The 23675-nt window shown below is 39.3% G+C and overlaps 2 long non-coding RNA genes across 3 annotated transcripts in view; one reads left to right on the forward strand and one right to left on the reverse strand.

Moving 5' to 3' along the window:
• Nucleotides 1–2020: 2020 nt before the first annotated feature.
• Gm32815 (predicted gene, 32815) overlaps nucleotides 2021–23675 on the reverse strand; it is a 35777-nt gene continuing 14122 nt past the window's right edge. Inside the window, exons 3-4 of one of the 2 annotated variants that reach the window (NR_166899.1) lie at nucleotides 9519–9689; nucleotides 8713–8905 (exon numbers count right to left, since the gene is read on the reverse strand). This is a non-coding gene — a long non-coding RNA (predicted gene, 32815). Of the gene's footprint in view, nucleotides 3694–8712; nucleotides 8906–9518; nucleotides 9690–23675 lie in introns of those variants that run through there. The other variant, NR_166898.1, reaches the window with a different exon arrangement.
• Gm41220 lies at nucleotides 3645–9513 on the forward strand. The gene is made up of 2 exons (XR_874874.1): nucleotides 3645–3741; nucleotides 9407–9513. It is a non-coding gene; the product is annotated as a predicted gene, 41220 (long non-coding RNA).

Here is a 23675-nt window from a genome sequence, read left to right on the forward strand (position 1 = left end):
TCTCTTATTTATTGACCATTACCTTACACGCACTACGACTGCAATTTGTAAGATGTTGGGATCTGCTTTTAACTACCAATAAATTCTCAAAAGGCAATGATTTTTGAATTTACTGGACTGAAACCCAGAGGGGGATGTAAAAAGAGAAAGAACATTAAAAGAGTGAAGCTGGGTACATGCTACAATGAAACAAAATGTTTGCAAATTTTAAAAAGCAATAGAGTCTTTTCTTTACCAAATTACTTTAAAATGGCTTATTTATATACAGTGGAATTTGTTTTTGTTATTTCAGAATTTATCTGTTTCCTGAATGTAATGATAAAGCTACTACTTCCTTCAGGGACCCCCAAAAAGTGGTTTTGATGGTTTTGTTCTTTCTAAATGCTGAGACTACCCACAGATTGCATCTATTTGCACCAGGAAAGCCATGTGCATGCAGACAATGTAGTGTCTCTTCAGAGAATGCAAATCCCATCCAGTTTGCCCTTGCATACCAACAAACTGATAATCTAGTTCCTTCTAAATGCTGAGTTCAAATCATGGGCTTTCCTCTCCTCTTCTTTCTTTTCCCTTAAAATAAATCAAATAACCAGTTCTCAACAATTATTTTCCTTTCTTCCAAAATTGTATGGGTACAAATCTAAAGACTACTTACAACTTTCCCAAGTTCACTTATCTGTTGTTTAAAGCAGGGAGACAGTTTGCCAGAAAATGTCTGAATCCTCACACAATAATTAAAGAAGTGTTTACCACTAGTTGTGCAAAGCTCAGTCAATCAGTACTTTTAATTTTTTCAATAAATAGTAATGCAATAATATAATTTGTCTGCAAAGAACAGCTCTTGGGGGTCATATTTGCTCTTTGGGCTTAGTTTCTTCTCCAAAAATAGAGAGAATTTTCTCACAGAAAAGGATATAATTTTCTCCTGCACGCAAAATATTACTAATATTAGTGGCTCTCAGAGAATGTGCATGATTGAAAATCAAAGTAATTGTTTTAATGAATAAACACAAGTTGTTTTGCAGCAGATGTCTAGAGACCATTAGAAAAGAAAACCATACACTCCACACTCAGTATGTTGGTGGCTCTGAATTTATTCATGCTGATGTAGAAGAGTGAGGGCACCAGTGTCAGCTGATGGGACATGGACAAGGGGAAGGCTAATGACTTCTTTTGTTCACCTGCGATAGGAGGGTCATTCTGTATTTTATGGGTAACATACGTGGAGTCTGCTAGCAGTGCCCCGCTTCTCTTCCTAGACCTGAGGACATAATGCAGTAGTGGCATTTGGGTCACATTGATGTTAATAAGGTGAGATCTCTCAGCCAGCTGCTGTCTGGGAAATAGAGATGGCATGGCCAACCCCAAGGGGCAGCTGCCTTCACACCAGTGCGACCCACAATTGGCACCAGGCAGTGCAGAAGTGAGCTTGTTAATGCTAATGTCCCCAGTGAGATATGGATAAATAGCCACACGTTCAGTCCTGAAGATTGTAAGTGTCACAAAAATACAGTTGAGCTCAGTTGCTGGTCATTAAAAATGAGTACAAATGAGAGCAATAATGGCTTGTTGATCCACCTCAGTCACATTTGACAGCCTTGTGACACTATACTAACACCAAAAGGACATGTTACAAGTACTTCTACTTTAAAATGCTTCTTATTTTATATATAAAGAGAAATCTATAACATATGTCATACGTATAACCAAATTTAATCAATACTAAGGGTATATTTAATATGTATTTATATCATCCTTATAATTGTTCAGTAATTTATAGAATAGCAAATCTGGAATAGTGTTTCATTTTTCCAATCCTAGCAGTTGAAAAGTAGAGGGAGGGTGATCAGGAGTTTAAGGCCATCCTTAGGTACACATAAGTCTAAATCTAGCCTAGTCTACATGATGCCATGTCTCCAAAACCAGAAATAGAGACTCAGAATGCCCACAAATGGGTGGTAGGTATAGAAGAGGACCCCCAGTGCTCTCCTGGAAAGAGTGAATTTAGTCAAAACACAGAGACAGTTTAACCAGAAGTTTATTCTTAACAGTACAGTTTAGTTAGTACATCTAAGCAGCATAGCCCCCAAGAGATTGATGTGGCCTCATTCAAGAGGGGCAAGGGAGGCTAGTAGGTTCTGTGTTAACGGATTCTGAAGACATTTCTAGGAATATTTATGAAGTCTGCAGCATATTAATGGAGTAAAGTGGACCATTTTATCTGTTCCAAATCATGGCAGGTGAGACCTAGTTTTTAGGGTGCTTTTTCTCATGATCTCCACCCAAAAAGGAAAGTTGTCAAAACACAATGCAAGTGGTAGTATAGTAGATCAGAGCATTCAAGGATGTAGATCTTTCATTGTTGTACATAATTAGGTGAATATTCTGGTACACTATTAGTTTTTATTCACAGAAAACAATCCAACTGCAGATTCAAGTCTAGTCAGTCACAAAAGAACATGTCAAGAGACACAGCTACCACGATATATCTGCAGCTTTCTTCTGTTACTTTATTCAGCTTTGGCTCAAAGAGCCTTGGGGTGGGCTCCCTCTTGCCACAGGTTAGACTTTCTTTTATATATATACATACATAAATACATATATATATATATATATATATACACAAATATGTATACACAAACACACACATATTGTTACTGTGTTGATTATAACCTGCAAAAATGAAGATCAGCTTTATTGATTCCCCCCAGAACCCTCTCTTTTCCTTATCTGGCCAGTGTAGCTGTCTCAAACCTAGATGTAAGCCCTCTTATTTATGTTCCTCTCAGCCTTCCTGACCTCACTCTTTCAACTCTAACATTTGGTTTTTACCATAACATTAAGACCTATGCTGAAAGCCCCAGAAGTTACACAAAACCCAGGCAAGGTAAGATAACAACTGTTCTGTGCTGCCAGGGAGGACTCTCTTCTTTCTTCTAACAAAGACATATAAGCCTTTCCCATTTGCCTTTCCCAATGCCCCACACAAACTTTTACACAGGCTGTCCACACAGTGGTCTGCTCATGAAGGATCAGTGAGACATCTGACCTGTCCTCAACCTCAGCTGCACCCTCATCTAACACACCCTAAAAGGGAAAGTTGATAAAGATCCATTGGTCTTGGTTTTACCCACTTAGGACTCCATCAAGCCAGTCAGCCTTGTGTCCCACCTTTATAGACTCTCTACTCACTAACACAACCCTGGTGCAGGACATAACTCTATTAGTTCTATTGCCTAGCATTCCTTAAAACGGCTCAGTATACTGTCCCAAGCAGGGACTCTGATTTTGTGGAATAAAAACTCATGTAAAATAAGTGAATTTAAAGAAAAGCGTGGAGACATCATGAAGTAGAAATTTCTGGTTGTGTCATGTGATACGGATTCATGCAGTGTTTTTCTGAGGCAGACTAACATGATAGTTTGCTGAGGCAAGACCCATGGGAAAACATAAGCTTTTTGGAGAAAGTATTAGTGAGACTCAAAGGAAAGAGACAGGGTGCCTGCATAGCTCGCTGTATAGCTCTTTTTTGTCTAGAGTCTTCACTGATCTTCACTTCATTGAGAGAGGCATGGCAGAGAACTCCTGGTGTTCCGGCTGGCTCTGGTTGTCCTGGATGTTTCTGCTGGATTGTGCCACCACTGCTGATTCGTGTTTGGTATCATGACACTACTGAATTGGACTGCTGGTATCCTGAAAAACAGAGATTGGAATCGCCCCTAAAGAATGACTTCTAAACAGGTCCACATCCCCTTGTCCTATTTACCATCTTTTCTCCACTACCTTTGGATGGTGGGCTATAGAAACGGAGAGGGTGTCAAAGCATTTGAAAACCCTTATTAAAGTAGGTTTTGAAAAAAGTTAAGCCTCCACCATCACAACAGGAACAAAGAAATTAATAAAATAAAACTTCAAAAATCTATATGTCACTAAGTTAGGAAGCATAAAGGAAATACGGATTCCAAGATACATCTAACTCAACAACAGGATGGAAGCACAGAGGAGCTCAGAGAATGTGGCAGCATGAACAGGGCATACATAGGCCAAAGACAGATGGGACTACAGCACTGAGAGGAGAAGTGGACATAAGCCCTCATCCCTGACCCAGAAGTTTTCTCCAGTGGATAACCATTCAAGTTGGTAACAAAGGAAAAATTTATTTTCTCAAACTGAGTCTCTCTAGGTATACAAATCACACTTAATAGCAGTCCCCAGGCCAGTAGACAACCAACACAAAATGAACTCAATGGTAAATTTGGAGGTATTTTGTCTCATAGTCCTTTGGATATTCTCTTTAACTTTAATGGTGTTTTCCTTATATAGTATGGTTCCCAGTTTTGTGTGTTTATGAGATTTCTATGTATATGAATGTGTGTGTATCTGTGTCTGTATTTGTTTCTTGTGTCTTTTTATTTTTCTCCTTTTTTTTCTGTTTGTTTGTTTGTTTTGCTCTATTGTGGTTTGTTTTTATTTTATCTGATTTTATTTTTAGATGTTTGTTAGTGAGGTGTGCCCTTCCCCCAGCCTTGAGCAGGCTAAATAGACCTAAAGTGTTTGCCATAGATGGACCTTAACAACACAGGTGAAGTCCTCTGCCTTGCCACACCTGCAATTTCCTACAGGAGTAGACTGCCCATTGAGCTTGCTTTGCAACATAATCTAGCTGAAACAAAGGATGGGGCCTGTAGGCTCTCCCTATATAAACACAGTGCTGAATATTAAACTTTGAGCCTTGATCAAAACCAGGGTTACTCTAACATCAAAACCAGATAAAGGCACAACAAATAAAGATCTATAAACCAATATCCCTGATGAATGAAGAAGCAAAACTTTTCAGCAAAATACTTGCAAACCAAGTGCAGACTTATCAAAGTGACCATTCAGCTTGATCAATTTGTTTTAATCCAAAATAAACAACATATACAAATGGATAACGTTACTAAATCATCTGCATGGACTTCTATAATCATCTCAATAAATGCCCAATCCAGAGTCCTTTCATAGTCAAAGTTCTAGAAAGAAAGGAGTTGAAGAGAACAAGCCTCAACCTCATAAGGGTCTTAAATGACAGACTCAGAGCCAATGTCATCCCAAATGGAGAAAAAGCACAAAGGAATTTAGAGAAAATCAGGAACAAAATACTATTGTTCATCATCTCTACTCTTTGTACTCAATATAATGCTCAAAGTCTTAGAGCAGAAGCAAAACAAACAAACAAACAAACAAACAAAAACGGAAAATATTTCTGCCTATAGATGACATGTGTTATGTGGTTATAGATGCAAACCTAAAATCCCACAGCACAAACCTCGTAGAACTAATTAACATTTTCGTGAAAGAGACAAAATACAGAAATAACATAGAAAAATTAGTAGTCTTCCTATATATTAATGACAAACACACTGAGAAAGAAATGTAAGAGACATTCTCAATCATAATAACATAATAATCATAATAGAACACCTTGGGGTAAACTTAACCGAGAAGATGAAGCACTTTTATACTGAGAACTTCAAACCACGAAAAAATAAATTAAAGAGCACACTAAAAGATTGAAGATGTCTTGTGCTCATGGATTGGTAGAATTAAGATTGTAAAATTGACTATCCTACTAAAACCAACTACAGATTTAATGTAATCCTAATAAAAATTCCCATGCCTCATAGGCCCCAGTACAGGGGAATGCCAGGGCCAGGAAGCGGGAGTGGGTGGGTTGGGAAGCAGGGTGGGAGGAGGGTATAGGGGCTTTGGTGATAGCATTTGAAATGTAAATTAAGAAAAGATCTAATAAAAAAAAAGAAAAAGAAAAAAATTCCCATGCCATTTTCACAGGAAAAAAAAAACTAACTAAAAATTAATATGAAAACATCAAAGACACCAGATAGCAAAAGTAATCCTGAGTAAAAATAAAGTTGGAGGGGTTAACAAGACAGATCTTATTATTCTACAGAGCATTAGCATTCACACACACACACACAAACACACACACATACACACACAGATTAGTGGAATAGAATAAATGTTTATATTTAAGGCCACACAAGTATAGACAATTACTTTTTTACAAAGATATCAAAAACACACATTCAAGGAAAAGTACCTTCAACAAATGATATTGGAAAAATTGGGTGTTAACATAAAGAAGAAAAAACTAGAATGAGCCTCATTTCCCCAGATGCACAAAAATGAACTCGGAGTAAATAAATCAATTCAACTTAAAGCCTGAACCTCTAAAACTCCTAAAAGAAAAGGTACGGGGGTACACTATTATATCCAGGCACAGGTCAGCAGTTCCTTCATAGGAATGTGGTTGCTCAAGAAATAGGAGCAACAACAGGTAAAGGGAACTTCACGTAATTAAATAGTTACTGGGTAGCAAGGAAAAAAGAAAATAGTCAATCTGACAATTTACTCAAGAGGCAACATTAAGAATGGCCCAGGCAACCCCATTAAAAAAAATGGGGCTCAGAGCTAAACAAAGAATTCTCACCTGAGAAATACCGAATGGCTGAGAAGCACCTGAAAAAGATGTTCAGCATCCTTAATCATCAGGGAAATGCAATTCAAAACAACCCTGAGATTCCACCTCACACCAGTCAGAATGGATTATATCAAAAACTCAGGTGACAGCAGATGCTGGCGAGGATGTAGAGAAAGAGGAACACTCCTCCATTGTTGGTGGAATTGCAAGCTTTTACAACCACTCTGGGAATGAGTCTGGCCATTCCTCAGAAAATTGGACATAGTACTACTGGAGGATCCTGCAATACCTCTCCTGGGCATATATCCAGAAGATGTTCCAACTGGTCAGAAGGACACATGCTCCACTATGTTCATAGCAGCCTTATTTATAATAGCCAGAAGCTGGAAAGAACCCAGATGCCCTCAACAGAGGAATGGATACAGAAAATGTGGTACATTTACACAATGGAGTACTACTCAGCTATTAAAAAGAATGAATTTATGAAATTCCTAGGCAAATGGATGGACCTGGAGGGCATCGTCCTGAGTGAGATAACCCAATCACAAAAGAACTCACACAATGTGTACTCACTGATAAGTGGATATTAGCCCAGAAACTTAGAATACTCAAGATATAAGATACAATTTGCAAAACACATGAAACTCAAGAAGAATGAAGACTAAAGTGTAGACACTTTGCCCTTCTTAGAATTGGGAACAAAACACCCATGGAAGGAGTTACAGAGACAAAGTTTGGAGCTGAGACGAAGTTATGGACCATCTAGAGACAGCCATATCCATAATCAGCTTCCAAACACTGACACCATTGCATACACTAGCAAGATTTTGCTGAAAGTACCCAGATATACTGTCTCTTGTGAGACTATGCAGGGGCCTAGCAAACACAGAAGTGGATGCTCACAGTCAGCTATTGGATGGAATACAGGGCCCCCACTGGAGGAGCTAGAGAAAGTACCCAAGGAGCTGGGGGGATCTGCAACCCTATAGGTGGAACAGCATTATGAACTAACCAGTACCCCCCGGAGCTCGTGTCTCTAGCTGCATATGTATCAGAAGATGGCCTAGTCGGCCATCACTGGAAAGAGAGGCCCATTGGTTGTGCAAACTTTATATGCCTCAGTACAGGGGAACACCAGGGCCAAGAAGTGGGAGTGGGTGGATGGGGGAGTGGGAGGGTGGGGGGTGGGGGGTGGACTTTTGGGATAGCATTGGAAATGTAAATGAAGTAACTACCTAATTAAAAAAAAATGGGCCAGGCAGTGGTGGCACACACCTATAATTCCAGCATTTGGGAGGCAGAGGCAGGAGGATTTCTGAGTTTGAGACCAGCCTGGTCTACAGAGTGAGTTCCAGGACAGCCAGGGCTACACAGAGAAACACTGTCTGGCCCCCTGCCCCCCCCAAAAGAATTGGAGAAAACACTTGTCAGCTATACATCTGACAAAGGATTAATGTCTAGAATACACACAAAACTAGAAAGAAAGAGAGAGAGAGAGAGAGAGAGAGAGAGAGAGAGAGAGAGAGAGAGAAAGAGAGAGAGAGAAAGAAAGAAAGAAAGAAAGAAAGAAAGAAAGAAAGAAAGAAAGAAAGAAAGAAAGAAAGAAAGAAGGAAGGAAGGAAAGAGGGAAAGAAAGAAAGAGGAAGGGAGGGAGGGAGGGAGGGAGGAAGGAAGGAAGGAGGAAAGAAGGAAGGAAGGAAGGAAGGAAGGAAGGAAGGAAGGAAGGAAGGGAAGGAAGGAAGGAAGGAAGGAAGGAAGGGACAAAATAACTCAATTAAAAACTGGCTATACATCCTGGAAGAGTTCTGAAACAAATACAGGGGCTAGTAAACACTTTCAAAAGTGATCAACATAAACAGTTTATCAGGGATATGCAAATTAAAACTACTTTGAGATTCTATCTCACCCCAGGCAGAGTGGCTATCGCCAAGAAATCAAAGAAAGTAAGTGTTAGTAAGGAAAAGGGGAAAGAGCAATCCTTATTTACTGCTGATGAGAATGCAAACTGATGCTTTCATTATAAAAGCGTCAATGTGAGGATTCCTCAAAGAGACAAAAGTAGAGCTTGTATATGACCCACTGACCCAACACTGGGCACATTCTGTGTTGTTCTACAGCGGTATTTGCTCATGTATGTTTGTTGCTATTCTATTTACAATATAAAAATGGAATCAGCATAGATGTTCATAAATGATGAAGGATTTACAAAAATATGGCATGTACACATAATGGAATTTATTTTTATTTTTATTTTTATTTTTTTGGTTTTTCAAGACAGGGTTTCTCTGTAGCCCTGGCTGTCCTGGAACTCACTTCGTAGATCAGGCTGGCCTGGAACTCAGAAATCCTCCTGCCTCTGTCTCCCAAGTGCTGGGATTAAAGGCATGCACCACCACGCCCGGGCATCATGGAATTTCTAATAGGCTGCAAAGAAAAATGAAATTATAAAATTTACAAGTAAATAGAACTTGAAAAATTATATTGAGTGAGGCAACATTCTGCTTCATACATAGATCTAGCTTTGAGTCTTTACCTTTGAAAGGAAATTCCTAGCAGGTCTAGAAAAATATTGCCTCTAGAAACCATAGGCTATTTTTTTAAAAAAAATAAAAGGTTCCCAGGCTGGGATAGCTCTTCATGAGTTGTTCAGAGTGGCCCAGAGGCTCTCTCTATGAATACTGCCACAGGGTCTGTGAGTTCATATGTACATTGGTCATGCCGTGTTTAAAGGATCTTGTTTCCTTGGTGTCCCCCCATGCCCTATGGCTCTCGCAATCATTCTGTCTTCTCTTTCATGGGGTTTCCTGAACCCCGACTGGAGGTATTAGTTAGAGATATTCCATTTAGGATTGAATGTTCCAAAGTCTCTTATTCTCTGCACACTCTCCAGTTGTGACCCTCTGTGTTTGTTCCCTTCTTCTGCAGGAGAAGCAAGGTGCAAGACAGGCCAAGCGCCTAGGGAAAAGAACCAAATACTACTGTATTGCTAAAGGAATTAACAATAAAGTGACTCCCAATAGCTGTCTGCTATACTCACAGATCAGTGCCTTGCTCAGCCATCAACACTATACATTTTAGACAATACTTTCTGAATTCATTCTTCTCAGCGAAGCTTGTAATAAATGTTAGGCAAAGGCAAGTTCAATGTGACTCCGGAAGACAGGAAGCAGCGGTGCAGATTGTATCTGTTGACAGTTTTAATGTCAAGCTGTGTGTGCAAATGATATTTTGTAAGGTTTGGGAAGTCACAACCATCAGTTAGATTTCAGCAGCAAGATATACTATCGTTCTTTGAGGCAAAAGTGGAAAATAGTAGCAAGTTGTAAAGAAAAACGAAAATGGGCTATAAAGACGGGAGAGTCTTTTGAGTTAGGGAGCAGAGAAAGTGGGATAAAATGTTGATTTCTTGGCATTTTGTGCACGAGCGACCGATCAACTAGAATTATCACAAGGACTATCTAAATTTACATCAGTACAAGCTGCACAGCTTCAAAGCCTGGCTTTCAGGGCAGGCATGCTTAGGTTTTATTATCAGCTCAGTCCTCAACTATGACATAGCACATACTTAACATCCCCACAGTCTGCTTTCATTAGTTTAAAAATTGAGTAAAATTATCACCATCTCGTGAGCCCGGTATAAAAAAGAAACGTGATAAATACATATTTGGTGTTGATTTAATACAGTGGTTTTCAATATATTGTGATTCTCCTTCTTCCAAAGGGGACATGAGAATGTCTAGAGATACATTTTTTGTCATTCCAGGGACAGATGGCAGGGAAGTGGCTGGTACTGGTATCTAATGAGGAGAGGCCAGGGATGCTGCTAAGCCTCCTAAATCCACAATACATTACTCTACAATAGGGAATCATCAATCCCTAATGTCAATAATACTGCTGTCAGTAGTGGAGACAGAGCCTGGATTAGGGGTCATGGGTATATGTTTTAGCTGTTATGTCATGAGCATTCAACAGCATATTTAGCATTTTCTCCTCTATCCTTCACCCCAATTTCATGCAAACGGGCCCAGGATTATCTTTAGTGTAGACATTCACAAGCTGACACCCCATAAAGTTAAGTAATTGTACTACATTGGGTCATACAACTACTAAGAGTAAGAGAACTAGAACTCCATGTCCGCTCTTGTAATACCTCCAAGAAAAACATGAAACAGCTTAGGGGACCCAATTCATCACTATGGCAAAAGTTTGATTTATTTATTTTCATAGAAACCTTGAGAGACAATATTCTAGCCAAAGAGATATGCAGCACCTGTTCTTTCATGCCCGCGTCATTCCTGAATGGTGAACTAAGCAAGAATGAGGTAGGAATTTATCAAGTAGAAACTTTAGCATTTCCGATGCATGTCATGAGAAGGCTGTTGCCAGGACTAGTTGAGAAGAAATCTTTTTCTGTTAACAATCAGTAAAGTCTGACTTCGATGACCCCATTAGGTTCTCTCTAATGCCGGGGTCAATAGCTCCTTTTGTAACAGTGTGCAGCTTTGAGCACTGCTCCAGGCCTATGCTAAACTTGAACCTGTGATCAAAGAGATGAAAGTCATGTGGCTCTATCACTTTCACTTTATGGTCTGAAATTCTTCGGATCTGTACATTTACCAGATTGCCAGCTATGTGTCATTGATTGCCTGTTTTATTGTTGTTGTTTTGTTGTGTTGTGTTGTGTTTTGTTTCTTTCTTTCTTTTTTTTTTTTTTTTGAGCAATCTTTTACATTGATTACATTGATTTGTTTTGTTTTTTTAATTTAAATCTTCCCCTCACCCCCAGGAAAGCAGATATATAAGCAGTGGAATGAATATGTTTGTAAACTTTTAAAGCACCCTTGAAAGGCAACACAAGCTGAAGTGAGTATTCACACACGTATTCTGACAAGTTAACCAAGTATTTATGGGAACTCTGGGGTCTTGAATTTTCAAGCTAATTGTGTGTTGAGTGAAGATGGTGTGACATTAAATGGGGGGAAAGTACAGTAGAATAGCTAAAGGAGCAGGTTCCAAGAGCAGATCTGTTTTTGAACCTACATTGTAGGGATTTCATTATTGTGTGTTCTTGACAGAGGATAATAAAAGCAAAATCTTTTATTTTATATGCATGCATGTTTTGCATATATGTATGCATATATACATATTATACATATAAACATATGCACACCCTGTATATATGCCTGGTACGTGAATGGGTCAGAGGCCGTATCAGATGCTATTAATCTGTAGTTATGGATGATTGTGAACTACCGTGTGGGTACCAAGAAACAGATACCGGTTCTCTGCAAATACAGCAGGTGCTCCCAATGCTTGGCTGTCTCTCCAGCCCTGAAATGCGTTGGTTTTTTTGTTTTGTTTTGTTTTTTTGGTTTTTTAGGGTTTTTTGTTTTTGTTTTTTTGTTTTTACTTCCATATGCCCAGTATGATTATAGACAACAAAGATGTGCTCTCATGTAGCTTATAAGAAAATATTAAAATAAAATGAAATCTTGGATAGAAATAAGAATTTCAATGAATATAGTTATGTGAATGTTAACAGTGATCAGCCAAGAGTAAGGACTCTGCTGCAGAGGGCTGTTAGAGTTTGGATCTTAAATGTCCCCCACAGGCATGTGTGTTAAAGGCACTATGGAGGTGAACCTTTAAGAGATGAGGCTCCGCACAAGTCCCTTCCAGTCCAATGCAGCACCAGGGTCTCTGGCCCCGGGGAGTCTCCAGACACAGAAAAGACCTACACAGGATCCGCGATGGGATCCTAAGACCTCTGGTGAGTGGAACACAGCGCCTGCTCCAATCCAATCGTGCGGGACCTGAGACTGCATTAATTAAGGAAGCAGAAAACCCGGCCTGAGCAGGGTCATAAGTCCCTTCTGGTCAACACCAGCACCGGGGTTCCTTGCCCACAGAGTCTCCGGACCCCCCACAGGACCCTCCACGGGATCTTAAAACCTATGGTGAGTGGTACACAACTTCTGCCAGGAGGCAGGTTCAAACACCAGATATCTGGGCACCTTCCCTGCAAGAGGAGAGCTTGCCTGAAGAGAGTACTCTGACCACTGAAATCTCTGAGGTCTGCTGATAGAGGCTAACATAATCACCTGAGGAACAAGCTCTAACCAGAGACAACTTTAAAAACTAGCTCCAGAGAATACCAGATGGCGAAAGGCAAACTTAAGAATCCTACTAACAGAAAGCAAGACCACTCACCATCATCAGAAAGAAGCACTCCCACCCCACCCAGTCCTGGGCACCCCAACACAACCGAAAAGCTAGACCCGGATTTAAAAGCATATCTCATGATGATGGTAGAGGACATCAAGAAGGACTTTAATAACTCACTTAAAGAAATACAGGAGAACACTGCTACAGAGTTACAAGTCCTTAAAGAAAAACAGGAAAACACAACCAAATAGAAGTCCTTATAGAAAAACAGGAAAACACATCCAAACAGGTGATGGAAATGAACAAAACCATACTAGACTTAAAAAGGAAAGTAGACACAATAAAGAAAACCCAAAGTGAGGCAACGCTGGAGATAGAAACCCTAGGAAAGAAATCTGGAAACATAGACGCAAGCATCAGCAACAGAATACAAGAGAGAATCTCAGGTGCAGAAGATTCCATAGAGAGCATCAGCACAACAATCAAAGATAATACAAAACACAAAAAGATCCTAACTCAAAACATCCAGGAAATCCAGGACACAGTGAGAAGACCAAACCTACAGATAATAGGAGTTGATGAGAATGAAGATTTTTCAACTTAAAGGGCCAGCAAATATCTTCAACAAAATTATAGAAGAAAACTTCCCAAATCTAATGAATGGCATGCCTATGAACATACAAGAAGCCTACAGAACTCCAAATAGACTGGGCCCAGAAAAGAAATTCCTCCCAACACATAATAATCAGAACAACAGATGCACTAAATAAAGAGAGAATATTAAAAGCAGTAAGGGAGAAAGGTCAAGTAACATATAAAGGCAGGCCTATCAGAATTACACCAGACTTTTCACCAGAGACTATGAAAGCCAGAAGAGCCTGGACAGATGTTATACAAACACTAAGAGAACACAAATGCCACCCCAGGCAACTATACCCGGCCAAACTCTCAATTATCATAGATGGAGAAACCAAAGTATTCCACAACAAAACCAAATTCACACATTATCTTTGCACGAATCCAGCCCTTGAAAAAGTAATAACAGAAAAAAAAATCACAACCTAGAACAAGCAAGAAAGTAATCCCTCAACAAACCAAAAAGAAGACAGCCACAAGAACAGAATGCCAACTCTAAAAACAAAAATAAAAGGAAGCAACAATTACTTTTCCTTAATATCTCTTAATATCAATGGACTCAATTCCCCAATAAAAAGACATAGACTAACAGACTAGCTACACAAACAGGATGCAACATTCTGCTGCTTACAGGAAACCCATCTCAGGGAAAAAGACAGACACTACCTCAGAGTGAAAGGCTGGAAAACAATTTTCCAAGCAAATTGTCTGAAGAAACAAGCTGAAGTAGCCATTCTACTATCAGATAAAATCGACTTCCAACCGAAAGTTATCAAAAAAGACAAGGAGGGACACTTCATACTCATCAAAGGTAAAATCCTCCAAGAGGAACTCTCAATTCTGAATATCTATGCTCCAAATGCAAGGGCAGGCACATTCATTAAAGACACTTAAGTAAAGCTCAAAGCACACATTGCACCTCACACAATAATAGTGGGAGACTTCAAAACACCACTTTTACCAATGGACAGATCGTGGAAACAGAAACTAAACAGGGACACAGTGAAACTAACAGAAGTTATGAAACAAATGGACTTAATAGATATCTACAGAACATTTTATCCTAAAACAAAAGGATATACCTTCTTCTCAGCACCTCACAGGACCTTCTCCAAAACTGACCATATAATTGGTCACAAAACAGGCCTCAACAGATACAAAAATATTGAAATTGTCCCATGCATCCTATCAGACCACCATGGCCTAAGGCTGATCTTCAATAATAACATAAATAATAGAAAGCCAACATTCACGTGGAAACTGAACAACACTCTTCTCAATGATACCTTGGTAAAGGAAGGAATAAAGTAAGAAAGACTTTTTAGAGTTCAATGAAAATGAAGCCACAACATACCCAAACCTGTGGGACACAATGAAAGCATTTCTAAGAGGGAAACTCATAGCTCTGAGTGCCTCCAAGAAGATACTGGAGAGAGCACACATAGCAGCTTGACAACACATCTAAAAGCTCTAGAAAAAAAGGAAGAAAATTCACCCAAGAGGAGTAGACGGCAGGAAATAATAAAACTCGGGTGAAATCAACCAAGTGGAAACAAGAAGAACTATTCAAAGAATTAACCAAACGAGGAGTTGGTTCTGTGAGAAAATCAACAAGATAGATAAAACCTTAGCTAGACTCACTAGAGGGCACAGGGACAACATCCTAATTAACAAAATCAGAAATAAAAAGGGAGACATAACAACAGATCCTGAAGAAATCCAAAACACCATCAGATCCTTCTACAAAAGGCTATACTCAACAAAACTGAAAAACCTGGACGAAATGGACAAATTTCTAGACAGATACCAGGTATCAAAGTTAAATCAGGATCAAGTTAATGATCTAAACAGTCCCATATCCCCTAAAGAAATAGAAGCAGTAATTAATAGTCTCCCAGCCAAAAGAAGCCCAGGACCAGATGGGTTTAGTACAGAGTTCTATCAGACCTTCAAAGAAGATCTAATTCCAGTTCTGCACAAACTATTCCACAAAATAGAAGTAGAGGAATCTCTACCCAACTCATTCTATGAAGCCACAATTACTCTGATACCTAAACCACAGAAAGATCCAACAAAGATAGAGAACTTCAGAACAATTTCCCTTATGAATATAGATGTAAAAATCCTCAATAAAATTTACACTAACCGAATCCAAGAACACATTAATGCAATCATCCATCCTGACCAAGTAGATTTTATTCCAGGGATGCAGGGATGGTTTAATATATGGAAATCCATCAATGTAATTCATTATATAAACAAACCCAAAGACAAAAACCACAGGATCATCGCCTTGGATGCTGAAAAAGCATTCGACAAGATCCAACACCCATTCGTGATAAAAGTCTTGGAAAGATCAGGAATTCAAGGCCCATACCTAAACATGATAAAAATCAATCTACAGCAAACCAGTAGCCAACATCAAAGTAAATGGTGAGAAGCTGGAAGCAATCCCACTAAAATCAGGAACTAGACAAGGCTGCCCACTTTCTCCCTACCTATTCAACATAGTACTTGAAGTCCTAGCCAGAGTAATTCGACAACAAAAGGGGATCAAGGGGATACAATTTGGAAAGGATGAAGTCAAAATATCCCTTTTTGCAGATGATATGATAGTATATATAAGTGACCCTAAAAGTTCCACCAGAGAACTCCTAAACCTGATAAACAGCTTTGGTGAATTAGCTGAATATAAAATTAATTCAAACAAGTCAATGGCCTTTCTCTACACAAAGAATAAACAGGCTGAGAAAGAAATTAGGGAAACAACACTCTTCTCAATAGTCACAAATAATATAAAATATCTTGGCATGACTCTAACTAAGGAAGTGAAAGATCTGTATGATAAAAACTTCAAGTCTCTAAAGAAAGAAATTAAAGAAGATCTCAGAAGATGGAAAGATCTACCATGCTCATGGATTGGCAGGATCAACATTGTAAAAATGGCTATCTTGCCAAAAGCAATCTACAGATTCAATGCAATCCCCATCAAAATTCCAACTCAATTCTTCAACGAATTAGAAAGAGCAATCTGCAAATTCATCTGGAATAACAAAAAACCTAGGATAGCAAAAACTCTTCTCAAGTATAAAAGTACCCCTGGTGGAATCACCATGCCTGACCTAAAGCTTTACTACAGAGCAATTATGATAAAAACTGCATGGTACTGGTATAGGGACAGACAAGTAGACCAATGGAATAGAATTGAAGACCCAGAAATGAACCCACATACCTATGGTCACTTGATCTTCGACAAAGCAGCTAAAACCATCCAGTGGAAGAAAGACAGCATTTTCAACAAATGGTGCTGGCACAACTTGTTGTTATCATGTAGAAGAATTCGAATTGATCCATTCCTATCTCCTTGTACGAGGTCAAATCTAAGTAGATCAAGGAACTTCACATAAAACCAGAGACACTGAAACTTATAGAGGAAAAAGTGGGGAAAAGCCTCGAAGATATGGGCACAGGGGAAAAATTCCTGAATAGAGCAGCAATGGCTTGTGCTATAAGATCGAGAATTGACAAATGGGACCTCATGAAACTGCAAAGCTTCTGCAAGGCAAAAGACACAGTCAATAATCAAAATGGCCACCAACACATTGGGAAAGGATCTTTACCTATCTTAAATCAGATAGGGGACTAATATCCAATATATAAAGAACTCAAGAGGGTGGACTCCAGAAAATCAAATAACCCCATTAAAAGATGGGGCTCAGAGCTAAACAAAGAATTCTCACCCAAGGAACACCGAATGGCTGAGAAGCACCTGAAAAAATTTTCAACATCCTTAGTCATCAGAGAAATGCAAATCAAAACAACCCTGAGATTCCATCTCACACCAGTCAGAATGGCTAAGATCAAAAATTCAGGTGACAGAAGATGCTGGCAACGATGTCGAGAAAGACGAACACTCCTCCATTGTTGGTGGGATTGCAAGCTGGCGGTTCCTCAGAAAATTGGACATAGTACTACTGGAGGACCCCGCAATACCTCTCCTGGGCATATTTCCAGAAGATGTCCCAAGCGGTAAGAAGGACACATGCTCCACTATGTTCATAGCAGCCTTATTTATAATAGCCAGAAGCTGGAAAGAACCCAGATGCCCCTCAACAGAGGAATGGATACAAAAAAATGTGGTACATTTACACAATGGAGTACTACTCAGCTATTAAAAACAATGAATTTATGAAATTCCTAAGCAAATGGTTGGACCTGGAGGGCATCATCCTGAGTGAGGTAACCCAATCACAAAAGAACTCAAATGATATGTACTCACTGATAAGTGGATATTAGCCCAGAAACTTAGTATTGCGAGATATAAGATACAATTTGCAAAACACATGAAACTGAAGAAGAACGAAGACCAAAGTGTGGACAGTTTGCCCTTTCTTAGAATTGGAAACAATCACCCATGGAAGGAGTTACAGAGACAACGTTTGAAGCTGAGACACAAGGATGGACCATCTAGAGACTTCCATATCCAGGGACCCATCCCATAATTAGCCTCCAAAGGATGACACCATTGCGTACACTAGCAAGCCTTTGTTGCAAGGACCGTGATATAGCTGTCTCTTGTGAGACTAGGCCGGGGCCTAGCAAACACAGAAGTGGATCCTCACAGTCAACTATTGGATTGATCACAGGGCCCCCATGGGAGGAGCTAGAGAAAGTATCCAAGGAGCTAAAGAGATCTGCAACCCTGTAGGTGCAACATTATGAACTAACCAGTACCCCGGAGCTCTTGACTCTAGCTGCATATGTATCAAAAGATGGCCTAGTCTGCCATCACTGGAAAGAGAGGCCGATTGGACAGGCAAACTTTATATGCCCCAGTACAGGGGAACGCCAGGGCCAAAAAATGGGAATGGGTGGGTAGGGGGGTGGGGGGGGGGAGGGTGTGGGGGACTTTTGGGATAGCATTGGAAATGTAATTGAGGAAAATACGTAATATATATATTTTTTTTTTCACGCTTTTAGGGCAGTGAAAATCAGGTGAGCTCGTGGAAACTCAAGATCAGTAAGCTTGGTGCTGGAGTTCAGTGACTCAGGCCTTATTAACATATCTGGGAAGCGGTATACCATGGGAGGCTTTAGGTTTACTCTGTGTGCTGGAGTCAAGGCAACTCTGTTGGGTAGGGAAATGTCCCTTTTGTATTTTAGACGACACTTTGGTTGGTATGCAGTGGATAATTTTCACACAACCAACAGTAGATATGGGATACCTCTGTATAGGTCACTGCAATCATGAAGGCAAGAGATGTGGAACATGGAACATGAAGAAGGCACATGGAACCAAGTGAAGTGGCTAAAGCTATGATGAATTTAAAGTAAATACAATATAACTTCTAGCTTGATTATAAGTTTTAAGAGTTAAGAATGATTTGCATGGTTTGGGTGTAACTCTTTGAGTGTATGGAGGTGTTATTCAAGTATTTCACAAAGTTGAAAAGATTGAATAGATAATAGGGACAGAGAGAGAAAGGGAAATTTTACTTAGATATAATTGGATGTCCCTGTGAGAATATTGAAAAGCACAATACTCAATATATTTAGGTATTAATATGCACTCACAAAAACGGAGTCAAGGATGGATTGATAAACTTTGACCTTATCAGGTGTAAGTATACTTAAGCTATGAGGATGAAGTGGCATTCCTATAGAAGCGTGTTAAAATACAAAAGAGATCCAAGACATGGGCTTGAGGAATCTCTATATTTATCAAGAAGTTGAGAATAATAAAAAAAACCCACAACATATGACGGTAATATACTAGAGACAAAAATAAAGTGTGTTTTTATGAAAGAGGGTAGAGGCTAATGTCACATGACAAAAAAAAAAAAAAAACGATTGAATGAGTGTAGAATTGAGTATTGACCGTTGGCCTTGGCAACATAGAGAGCATTACTGATCCTAAAGCTAGGAGATTCATTAAAGTGATAGATAATGATTCGCCTTATTGAGTGGGGAAGATTTAAGAAAGAATGAGAGCACTGGAGAGGGAGAGGTAGCTTCATGGGTAAAGAGCATATCAGAGAAGCATGAGGATTTGAGTTTGCATCAGCAGAAAATACACAACACATATGTAATCCCAGTGACCCCTCAGAGAGATAATAGCTGCAGACAAAAGAAACATTGGAAGCCTACAGTCAGGAAGGCCAGACATACCCAGTAGTAAACAACTCAAACAAAGTAAACTGTCTCAAACAAAGTAAAAAGTAGACAATGCCATCTCCAAAGGCCTGTCCCCCAACCTCTACATGCACGCTGTGCATACAAGCTTTCACCATGAAATGAATGAGCAGGTGTAGCACACATGGGGGCAGTGGTAGGGAGAGGGAGCACTAAGATAAAGGAAGGGAGGGAGGGATGATAATGAGATAATTGAGATAATAATGACAGTTAACATATTTTTGTGAGCAAATGAGAAAGCATGTGATTCACTTAGCCCAATGATTGGCCATGTCAACATACAAATGAACAGTTGTCTTTATCACTTTGTTTATGTTTTTATGGTTCACTTCCAAAAGACAAAGAAAAATATTGTTTTCATCAGAATTTGGATATTTACCTATTAGATAAGGTAGCCCTTTAGTCTCTGATGAGGATGACAACTAACAAATAGTAACTAAATAGTAACTATATATACAACTGAGGGAAAAAAAGAAGTGTGTGTGTCTGTGTATATATACAAGCATAATGTTGAATACGTTTATTTTAAAAATACATATCTAATTACTATGTCTTATCCTCACAACAGTCTGTAGACAAAAAGACGGTGTTATGAGGTCTTTTCCAATGTACAGTTGACAAGGCTTCATATCACCGTATTCTAAGTCACATATAAAGGCAGGAATTAAACCAAGATCAAACGATACAGCATTAAGTCAGCTTTACTTTACCACAATGAAGCATCCAGGAAATTAGCTTCCAAAAGACAAAAAAAAAAAAAAAAAAAGGATGTTTTCATCAGAATTTGGACATTTACGTGTTAGATAAGGTAGCCCATTAGTCTCTGATGAGGATGTCAACTAACAATGGTAGAAGCATATGTTGAAGCAAATGGTGATAGCATCAAGAGCTGAGGAGCAGGGAGAAGCGACCCGGGATCTTTCTATTCCTCTCAAGAGTATGGCTCCAGAGACCTTAGGAATAGCCCCTGGCCCTCACCTCTTTTCTGTCCAGAGTAATTCTCAGTACTGCTAACCCAGATGTTCTTTGCACGTGGCCTATGAGGCAGCCTGATCCAAACCATAGCAAATGCTTCCTGTTCTCTCTCCCTTTATGAAACAGTGCATACTTAAACTCCAGACATAGGGCCAAAGAGAACAACAAAACAGCAATGAGGACAATTAGACAATGCAAACATCTGACCCAAATAATGAATCCCCAAAAGATACTTTAATTCATAAATTATGTACACATGCCCTACTAACCACCCTGAACCATTTGTTTTTTGCAGACACCATGGTCATATTACCAACCCAGGAGATAATGTGTTCTGCCTTCAAAACAGATTAAAATGTATTCTTAGAAAATATATTTAAAAAAAAGATAGAAATGAGCCAAATATTTCTTTAAGCATTTGTTTAACCTGAAAAGAAATATATTACTTTGCAACTACTCATATACAGTACTGAATTTGAGACTGGGGATATGAGAGGAGATGGAATGATTGGGACTGTTACTCTCTGGAAAGCTGCACTCTAGTGAGATACAAACATTAGTCAGACCTGCAAATACTAACTTCTTAAATCACAAGAATGTAAAAGAATGGGAGGGGAAACCAGAAACAATATAACGCAATGTCACTGTGACCCAGTACACGTGAATTTCCACAGAGTAGGCACAACCTCCTTCCAGGAGCTTAGGGTGAAAAAGGATTCTCCAAAGAGAAGTACATTTAATAACACACTTGGAAAAGATATATGAACAGGAAATATATTTGATTTCCTAAGGAATTCATCTTTCCTATTAACAGATGAGGTAAAACAAGACGTGTGCTTCCTTCTCCTCGTTCACAAGCAGCTTGCAGAGGACAAGGTGAAGCATTAAAAGACTGAACAATGCTGAAACGCTTCGGAACTGTGCAAGCTGCCCCAAGACCCAGAATAATCAATGTGGAACCCTGCTTACTCTTTTCAAAGGGCTGAAATTTCCAACTGGAAACTGAAGCAACGAGGATTCCTTCCAGGCACTAATCAGTGGGAGTCCTCACTACTTTCTGAGAAGAGTGAAATTCTCCATCAATGAAAGAATCACTGGAGTAAAACTGGCAAACTTCTAAACAGCTTCTTCCCAAAGTGGTGTAAGTTAGAGATTAGATAGTGTTCCTCACTCACCCAGTCCTCTGTCCTCCAAACTGCTCACTATTTCTTATCAAAAGCTAAGCTGATCAATTCCCCCATCTCTCAATTCTCTCAGTTCTGGTTCCTGGTACCTCAAATGGATCAATTCTTAACATTTTTCAAATAGTTCCTGAACACTCTGCCTTCTGTCCTGGTTAAGAATCAGAGATTTTTAACTTGATGTCTTAAAAATCATATTTCAAGGGCCAATGAAGTGCTTGAAAGGATAGAAGTTTTCTCCTTGACTCTGTGAAATACAGCTTTGTAATTAAAAAGGAAATTTGACTGGATGTTTCACTATAATTTGCCTAATTTTCTGGGTACATATTGATCAATGATGCACAACATGTTTAAAACCATGAGAGATGGGGAAATTGAGCAGCTTAGCTTAATAAGAAATAGTGAGCAGTTTGGAGGACAGAGAACTGGGTAAGTGACAAACGTTATCTATATCCCTGGCACCTGTTGATTGTGTTCTTCTAATGGCCTTTAGCCATCTGGTTGTCCTGATCTTGCCTGGGTGCTCCTGCTATGGATTGGACTCCTGGGGGAGGTAGACAGAGCCTTGGGCCTTAGTATGGAGCTCAGGAAACAGCACGCTGCTCACTTGTGCAGGCTGTGTCCCAGGCAGACTGGCAGGCAGGGAATGGGTGGGGAGGAGTCTAACCTAGATGTTCCTTGGGTCAGACTGGCTTCTTCAGGAGGGAAAGCTAGGGAGTTGGAGGGAGGGGGTAGCATGCAACTCACCTCTGCTGGCTTTACCCCAGTCATCCTTTCATTTCCTTTATGGATTTCCAAGACTTTTCCTCCATTTTCCTTTTTAGGATAAAGTCTATAATTTTTTTTTTGTATCTCTCAACTTCAGCAGCTCTCAAAGAGTCAGCTTCTAATCTACTATCTTACCCAGACGCTGTACTATGGAGATATTTCATGATGAAATTAAATTTAAATAATGTCTATCTACAAACTCAGTCTTACAGAAGATAATAGAAAGAAAACTCCAACCCAAGGAGGCTAACCACACTAAGAAAACATAGGAAATAAATAACCACCACCCCTCTCCCTCTCTCCCTCTCTCCCTCTCTCCCTCTTGCTTTTGCTCTCTCTCCCTCTCCCCCTCAATCTGTGTATTTGTGTGTGTGTGTGTGTGTGTGTGTGTGTGTGTGTGTGTGTATATACCACCACCAACATAAAAATAATAAAAATTGACAATCAATGATTGTTAACATCTTTTAATATCAATGGACTCAATTTCCTAATAAAAAGAAACAGGCTAACAGGATGAATATGAAAACAGAATCCATCATTCTGCTGCATACAAGAAATATACTTCAACAACAAAGATAGATATTACTTCAGAGTAAAGGGCTGGAAATAAGTTTTCCAAGCAAGCAGACCCAAGAAGCAAACTAAAGTAGCCATCCAATACCTAATACTTTCAACCAAAATTAATCAAAATATGAAAGAAGGACACTTCATACTCATCAAAGGAAAAAATCCAGCAAGATGACATCTCAGTTTTGAACACCTGTACCCAAAAGCTTAAACCACACATAGAAGTCCACACGTTAAACAAGGGAGAACTTAACACTCCACTATCGATAGTCTAATAGATATCTACAGAACATTTCACCCAAACGTGAAAGAATATATTTTCTTGGCACCTCACAAGTCTCAACATTTACCAAAAAATTGAAGTAACCCCTTGTATCTTATCAGAGAACAATGGATTAAAGTTGGATTTCCACAGCAAGCGAAAGCCTACAAACTCATGGAAATGAACAAATTTTCTACTGAGTGACCATTGAATCATAGAAGAAATAAACAAATTAAATACTTTCTAGAAATCAATGAAAACAAAGGCACAACATACGCAAACGTATGGGACACAATTGAAACCAGTGCTAAGAGGAAAGTTTATACCACTAAGTACCTTTCTAAAGAAATTGGAAAGATCTCACACTAGCAACTTGAAAGCATACCTAAAAGCTCTAGACAAAAAGAAGCAAACACACCCAAGAGGAATAGATGGCAGGGGGAAAAAA

Source organism: Mus musculus, chromosome 14, assembly GCF_000001635.26.
Source record: "Mus musculus strain C57BL/6J chromosome 14, GRCm38.p6 C57BL/6J".
Classification (NCBI taxonomy): domain Eukaryota; kingdom Metazoa; phylum Chordata; class Mammalia; order Rodentia; family Muridae; genus Mus; species Mus musculus.